This window comes from Cydia pomonella, chromosome 4 (assembly GCF_033807575.1).
Source record: "Cydia pomonella isolate Wapato2018A chromosome 4, ilCydPomo1, whole genome shotgun sequence".
NCBI classification, from domain to species: Eukaryota; Metazoa; Arthropoda; class Insecta; order Lepidoptera; family Tortricidae; genus Cydia; species Cydia pomonella.
The window spans coordinates 17,433,809-17,442,711 of record NC_084706.1 but is presented as its reverse complement, the minus strand read 5'-3'; the positions used below and the strand labels follow the sequence as shown (position 1 = coordinate 17,442,711).

The 8,903-nt window shown below is 33.8% G+C and overlaps 1 long non-coding RNA gene across 1 annotated transcript; it reads left to right on the top strand.

Annotated features, from left to right (window-relative positions):
• Nucleotides 1-4,611: 4,611 nt before the first annotated feature.
• Nucleotides 4,612-8,125, top strand: LOC133517189 (uncharacterized). Its single transcript, XR_009799340.1, has 2 exons — nt 4,612-7,553; nt 7,966-8,125. It is a non-coding gene; the product is annotated as an uncharacterized LOC133517189 (long non-coding RNA).
• The last annotated feature ends 778 nt before the right edge of the window (nt 8,126-8,903 follow it).

Here is an 8,903-nt window from a genome sequence, read left to right as displayed (position 1 = left end):
CGCAAGACAAATAGAGCCGTACAGACCCGATTCAGTCTCGAATGTGTTTTATTGGAACATTTAAATCGGTAGTTCACCAATAAAAGTAGAACGACCTTTCTCGTAATAAATCTAGATTTATTTGTCCTGTGGCTTTGGGTTTGCAATGCGCTGTCTTCGCCCGCTAAAAGGTAGGAATTGTATTTTATGTTATAAACACCGTGTTTTTATTTAATTGCGTTAACTTTGGGGTATGAGTAAGTACGTTCAACGAGACTAAATTTAATGGCATATTTTATATTTGAAAAGTCGTTTTTTTTTTAAATAAATAGTAATGAAATGTTTCATATAGCGTTGCCAAGTTGTAACATGGGCATTATATTTACCTCAACCAAACAATTGAAAACTGTGAAATATCAATCTCATTTCGAACATCGATCGTCCGAGATCCTACTCACGTTTAGTAGCAAATGTATTAACATAAACTCGTACTAAACACTAATCCATATGAAACAGGCCCTAAGGCAAGTGGCCTTATCAGATAAAAATAAACTAATGATTATCTCCGAAATTGAGTTAAATAGAATACCGGTGTCTTTGAGAAAGTAACTTAATTTAAGCTCAGGAATGCACCCATGACATTAACGGAAAGAGAAAAAAAACACGGTTATAGGTATAGTTTGTATTTTTCTCCGTGAGCTTCTACGGGTTATCGTCTTATCTATTGTTTAAAAACCGCAAAGGCGCGTGCCACTATGAAAAAATGGGCAGGCCGCATAGGTAGCGTTTATTGAATTACTACTCTATTGAGCACGGAATAAGATTCATTATGAACTAATACAGAATTCTAACAGAATAGCTGTCTGATCTCTATTGGTGCGTCTAAGGTAGGCGACTAAACGCTCTCAAACCAGCTTAACTTGTGACACTGCGATCCGAAACAAAGATACGTATTCGAAGACCTCGCTTGCACTGGTAATGCGAGCGCACGGCTAGCTAGCGCAAAGGAAGCAATGTTATGTTTCTCGAGGAGCAGGTAAAAAACAGGGCCGGATTTTCACACAAATATATTTGGGTGGTTTTACGTTGTTTAATTTAAAGAGATAAAACATAACACTATTTAAATAGTAGGTACACATCTAACAGAATGGGTTTGTGTAATTACAATAATAACGAGATATACTCATTTTTATAATCAACTGTTTAAACAGTTGTTTGCTAATTTTAAACTTTAAACAGGCTAATTTTAAATAAACAATAAAACAATGGTAAAATAGTAATAAATATGTATATCCATTTAACAATCCCGTACTACTACTGTTAAAATAGACCTATATGTTATAATTATGTACACTAAAATAAAGATATTATTTACAATAGAGTACACATTTAGTAAAACATTTATACAAATTTATATTATGAGTCAACAAAATAATAAGTAACATATACATAATAGTGTATGCATAAAATAAATAAATATAAAACAAAATATGCATATCGTTTATAGGACATTTGATTCTATGATAGAACATGGCTTTTACGGCAGCATCAGTACTTACCTAAATTGTAGACTAAAACGTTTGATTACCTAATTTGAAATGTAGATATATAAGAAGGTACTGTTTAGCATTTCAATATAGATATTTAGTTTATTATTTGACAAGTCAAAGCTTGAAATGCGTTTTAACCCGTCCGTGAACGAAGAAAATTGAATATTTCACTGACGAAAAGCAGCTATTTAAATTATCCAAAAATTCCTCTTTAATCTCCGTAATTTATATAAAAGGGTAGCAATTTGAACTTAATCTATTTAACTTAAAATTAAAATGCGTTTCCATTAAGATTTATGCTCCTTTCACGGGTTTAATTGAATGATTCAAATTTCGTAGTTCATTTCCGAGTAGAATGGTCATTGATTAAATCCTACTAGGTATTCTAAATTTAATCGCAGGAACTTAGAGTCGGCTAAATAGGCAATACAACCATTCTACATGAATTGATAATTGAATGTAAGTACTTACTCAATTTATAAACATGATTTTTCGGGACTACAGACTTTATGAATTTATATTTATATAATATACCTAGAGGATTTGTAATAATTAGAAATCACGCCATTAAAATAATACATTTGTTTTTAATTTCATTGACTACTTTTTCACGTAATAACGACCCGACTATCTTGTGTTTAATGTCCGCATTTCGTTTGTTTGCAATGTTCAGGAAGTTGTTGTAATAAAGTTTGAACTTATTATCAAACATGCACTATGCAGAGTCGCACCCATCAAGGCTTACATAAAACAGTGGATTGTTTCTCAATTTTATAGCAAATTTTTATAGTTTTATTATTTACTGCCCTAATAACCACCCGACCCTAACAAGTATTAGTATTATGAGTTATAATTAATTAAATTGTAATGATATACGAAACAAAAAGTTGATTCTGTTAAAAAAATACGGTTTTATTACGACTTCAATAAAAAAGTGCCCAATGCTCCCCTACCTCTATACGTTTTGATTTAAGCATCGTGTCTAACGTGTTTGTCGCGCAGTTCATTTTTTGTTCATTTTTAAATTACCCAAATTAAAGAGCAACCAACAAAACTATAAAACGCTACATACCTAATTATGCTATCTACTTTTCACCTAAAAATGAACCCAGGCTACCTACATACTAGAACCTAGAATAATGCAGTTATAAAACTCAATCGGCTGTTGTATGTAGGCAGTGTGTCGACATTCCTGCCGGCAAAAACTAATTCGCAATGAACAGTAGTTCCTGGTCCTGGGTCACGATTAAGGAACACGAACCTGCTGTGTTGCATTTTTCTACAATCATTAGTTAACTTTAAATCTAATAATAACTTCAAATGTCGTAAGGACCAAACGCTTATATTCAGGAGAGCCAAAAACAAAATTCAGTCATAAAATGTGTAACTAAGTACCAACCTAAATCCGTATTCGATTAAGGTGTTTACTACTTCTGAAAAAAAAAACATGCCATACCAATGAAATATATAATATATTTATAAAATCGATAGTTAAAGGAAATAGTGTCCCTTAAGCATGTTACAGTACAATTTAAATTTCTTACGTTCTTTTTTTATATCGCGCACAATATATTTTACCTCATTTTTGTTAAATCTTGCAAACAATATGGTAATGAACTGACAATCAGAAGTAATGTAATTTATTTTTATTACCCTTCAGGCTATTAAAAAGATGTATCTTCAGTAGGTAAGACATATTTTTTAAGAAAAAAAAAACAACTTCAATGAGGGAGACCGGTAAAAGAAAGATTATTGTTGATTTTGGATTTCATACAATGAAATTTAAAAGACAGCGTCCTACGCCTAATTATGTAGAAAAGGAGGTAACATGTTTTTTTTTGTCACTGCGCCTAATTTGACACATTTCAGATTTGCCCTATGGTTGACTGGTAAGATACCCGCAATAGGGTATTCCACTGAATTTAAAATAAATTATTTCACACCATGCATGAGATAAAGCACCAGATAATTAATAGAAAAACTAAATAGGACAGAAATATAAATTAAGAATATTCACTTACTTACTTACTATAAGAAGTATGCTTAAAAGAGTTAAGAAGTACCCTCAATTCCTCATGGAATCTATCATCAGAACTCAAGCTTGACAAAAATGTGCATTGTAAACCTAACTGCTTGACAAACATGCGAAGAGAATAAATTGCCAAACGTGAACTATGCGTCGTTGAAGAGTTCCGTTCTGTTCATCATCAGCAGTTCCACTTCATCAAATGTCACTTCCACAAATCTAAATACTTTATTTGTTGATGAAAATACTAAGATCACTATATATATATATGCCTTTTAAATTTGAGGAGTTCCCTCGATTCCTCATGGACCCCATTGTCAGAACGCGAACTTGACAAAAAGTTGTCTTGAAAATCTAATTTGCTTAACAAACACAGCAAAGAGGACAAATCGCCAAACGTGTACTAGGCGTCGTTGAAGAGTTCCATTCTGATTATCATCAGCAGTTCCACTTCATCAAATGTCACTTTTTTAAATGTAAATGCTTGATTTGTTAAAGAAAATACAAAAATCACTATATTAATATGTATGTCTTTCACATCTGAAGAGTTCCCTCGATTCCTCATGGATCCCATTATCAGAACTGAGTTTAGACAAAAACGGGACCAATCTGTATATATATAATCTCAAACAAAAAAATAATTTTCATAATCGGTTCACAAACGACGGAGTTATGAAGTAACATTTAAAAAAAAAACATACCTCCTTCATTTGAAATCTTGAAATCGGTTAATAACAAGTGTAGTTACATAAAATACTATCAAATAAACTAGTCTACAACCAAACTATATAATAATATCATCTTATACTCGTAGATAATCCGTTACCTAAGGGATCATTATTAAGTTCTTCAAACCAATCAACAAGCAAGTGAAATGCTAAATTCTTAAACGAAAATACTGTATTTCATTATACTTAAGCATTGTCATAAATAAAAACCAAGTTTATCATTTTAACTTTTAACTCATACAGCGTCCTAAAGGTATGACCACAGGACAGTGTCGTGATTTGATGAGGGCCGGAGGAAATAAATATCTTACAAAATGTTGCAATCACCGGATCTGGGCCCTTATTCGACATGCTAAAAGTGACGTTTCGTGTTGATTTCCATTTGATGTGGGAAATATTGTGACTTGTCGAATTGCTATCATCAACACCTGTCAGTGAACAATATCCACACTAGAGGCGGGGCGTTGTACCGGAATAGTTTTTGGAACAGGTTTTTTGTAATAGACTACTTTTAGCTTGTCGAGTATTTAAAAGTACGAACTTTGATTTCTGAAATAAAACATATATGAAACTTTCATCACCTCGTACCTCCATTCTTACCGTTACTTTAAGCAAAACAAAATTTTGTTAACAGACGGTCGTCTGGGCGTCTTTTGTATCTAAAAATAGTGTAATAATATATAATAAAAATATGTCAATGGATTCATAGCCTTCACTCAAAACGTCATAATATTTCCGACCCCTACCGAAATAATAAGTCGATATTTGCATAAATAATCCTTATTTGTAAGACGCCTAAGACCGGCAAATACGTAAACTGCCTATTGGGGGTCATACTCGTAAAAGTAGTATTTTAGACGTACTTTTGGTACGAGTAACAGAGACGTACTTTTGGTACGCAGTCCCAGCTCTAGTCAGGATTCTAGTTGTCAAATATAAGCGTGTCGAATACGTATTAGTTAACTGTCAAATGAAATTAGATCAACGGTAGACTTTTTTGTCGATGGGTATGGCTGCCATGTTTGGATTTATGACATTTGAAAGGGGATCCTAAGGCAGAGAGTAGTTTTTTCTGTACGATTTTGATTCTTCTACTTGACGCAAGATGGAGTTAGCTGCCAAATTCCGATCTTGGCGTTATAAAAATAAACCGCAAGAACCATGACGATGACATGCAGTTGCGTCGATGTAGATCTATCATAAAACGTACATGTGACAATTGCCCAGGATTTAAAAAAATCTTGACAATTAATAAATGTCAAAAAGAAAACTGATTTATTATAAAAATACAAATTATATATAAAGTTTGATTTTAAAACCAATGGTCGTGGGTCCTAACCCCGGCTCTTAACAATGAACATCTTGTAACTTGTGTGCAAAATATCATTTAACTTTTACCAATTACTTTTCGGTTAAATAAAATATCACGAGGAAGAAGTAGCCCCAATAAGGTATATTTTCCCCTCTGGGTTAGAAGGTCAGATGGCAGTGAGACAGGGAGAGATAGTGAAGAATGCGGCAAAATAATCATTAATTGTGTTGTTAGACTAGCTTTTTTTGTTAATATGAAAATTGACGCAACAGCAAGCTCAAAGCCCCCTATGAGCCAGAGCCTGTTAGGTGCAGGCTTAATTGGCTCATCCGAGGGAAGCGGAGCTTCGGCGACTAGCTGGTTGCGTCTGCTTATCAACTTCTTCCAATTCACTTTTACATCAACTCCTTATAAATTTGTAAATTAAGGTCAACTTTGTAAGAACTAATACCTGTGCCATACTATAAATTGGACGATATGCCTAATTAATTGTTATTAATGCTGAATTTTTAATGGCGTATAATATAAGACAGCGGTCGTATAATGACTGAGAAATTTGGATTTTTCTGTTTGAATAAACAGCAAACTGGAGACATTGAGATTAATTATAAACTTATTATTTTAGGTGTTATCAAGAAAAAAGGTCTTATCAGATTTATGAATAGGCATTGGCAGAAAAACAGGCGTCCGACCACGCATAATGGAGGATTCTATTTCTTTTATCATGTAGCTATATCTATATGACCTCTGCCGCCGACTTTTTCAACGTATAATATAAGACAGCGGTCGTATAATGACTGAGAAATTTGGATTTTTCTGTTTGAATAAACAGCAAACTGGAGACATTGAGATTAATTATAAACTTATTATTTTAGGTGTTATCAAGAAAAAAGGTCTTAACAGATTTATGAATAGGCATTGGCAGAAAAACAGGCGTCCGACCACGCATAATGGAGGATTCTATTTCTTTTATCATGTAGCTATATCTATATGACCTCTGCCGCCGACTTTTTCACCCGTTGGCGCCTGTGCCCAAATCCTTCTAAGACCGAAGCTTGCTGTTTCCACCTGTCCAATAAGCTGGCACATAAGACCCTCAGAGTTAGATTCCGGGGTACAGCCTTACAACATAACTATTCCCCAAAGTATCTCGGTGTTACACTGGACAGAAGCCTGACATGCCGATTGCACATAGAGAAGCTAAAAAGTAAAATAAGGACCAGGATATTTTAATTACGATACATAAATAACTACTAAAACATGTTTTCTGCAAGAAATTAGTTATCTTATTATATTATAAAATATTTATTATCCATCTGTGATGTTTATTTCTTGTGAAGATATCGAAGTTTCGCTGTGTAGCACTTATCGATATATAATATGATCAAAATCGACCCGTCCACATCCCTAAAAATCCACACATACACATTTTTACGCACATATACAAAGCAGTATAACCACCAAAATGGCTACGGCTTGAGTATTCAAATTTGTATTGAGAAAAGGCAACTATATCCTGTCTTTATTTGCCTCTCTATCGCTCGAATATGCAATACGCATGCACTCTTCGTCAAAATCGGTTTCAAACTTTTTCGACTGAGTACGCGCAATAAACGCCTAGTAGTAGTATTTAAATGTTTACCGTATTCATTTAAAGCATCGTAGGACAATGCCGCTATGTAAACTGTAAGGTGGGTCTTAAATTAGTGTGAGTTATTGGCACCGGACTCAACCTTCACGTTACAATATTTAAAGTATTGCGCTGTCATAGTAACGAAAATGATAAACACGTCAATCGGAGTAAACAAGTAACTAAATGATGCAAACAAGAAAATATTGCAAAATAGGTACATATATATGTACCGATAATTATTTTGTGTTAAAAATATGAGGCAAATTATACTGCCCGATTATACGGACTACATATTAAAAACGATTATCTTGGAAACAGTCAATAGGTGAACAAAGTTATAGTAAAATTGGTGCATAATTTCAGGGCTTGCCTGGCCCACGCATGATGTACCTACCTACCGCGACCACGGCCGTCACCTATTACTATTTTATTCTAATTCCCTAACTAGCGAACAATATTTCATGTTCATAGTCTAGAATTTAAAACCTTAGCTACATATTTGTGGCGCTTGGGGTTGAAGTTGAAACCCTGGGGTCCTAGCGTGGGTCTATGAGGAAATGTCAAAACGCCTTTTAAAGGTTTCTGGTGACCAGAGGCCTGGCCTATATTTCAATCGGCGGATCAGCATTGTTATCCAGAGGGGCAGCAGCCTTCTGGACACACCACCGACCGACCAGAATTTATTTATAAGTTTTTATCTTAAGTGTTTTTATGATATTTTATATATAAACTTACAGATGTCGAACCACCAGCAAAGTTTTTGAAGAGGTGTAGTTCCTGGTATCAACTGGAAACTGAAACTAATAATCTACACTCAAGAAAATGAAATATAGTCACAGAAAACTTTAATGTTTTATTTTATTAAAGAAAAACGTTAAAAAAATGTGTAAACAGAAATATATATTTTTTAATTCGTAGTTGAATAACATAATATGTATTTAATCTCCTGTACATAGGAATCGTCTTTTTGTAGGTTTATATAAACAATAAGTACTTAGGTCGATTTAGGCATCAACTCATCACACCAAAATTTTGTTCTAACCGGTCACACCGCCAAAAGCAGTATTATTTGTTTCAACCCGTCACAAGTAGATTTAGTTCTATTAGGACACATCGTAATTTTGTAGCTATTGGTCAAACTGCAAATCTGTTCCTATTCGTCATCCCGTCAAACTGTTCTAACTAGTCACAAGGAGGATACCTAAACAAATTTCACTACCCGCCAAACGTGTAATATAGACCATACAGTAGGTCTTAATGGTGATGGCGACTGTACAATGGGGTTGCGTATACATACAAAGAGCATTCAAATAGTTGGTGATAGACCAAGTGACCGAGTTACTAACAGTTATATTATATCTTTTTTATAAATAATGTAATAGCGTAATTTTTGGAAAATTAATAAAGGATTCATGAACCATCTCGTAATTTTTAAAAAACGGACTTTAAATCATATGCCTGAAAGATGTGTTAAGGTATACTTACAACTTGGATCGTGAACGTGGTTTAGAAGCAACTGGGTGCGGAGTAAATTGCTTGAATTTTTTTAGAATTTTGAGCGTTTCTAGGAGAATATGTGGAGCGAGCATTATTCGACGTGTAGGTGTGGGTTCAACAAAAAGATCGCATGTCAATAGTGCTTTATTGTCGTTAAAATTCAATTAATAATCGCCTT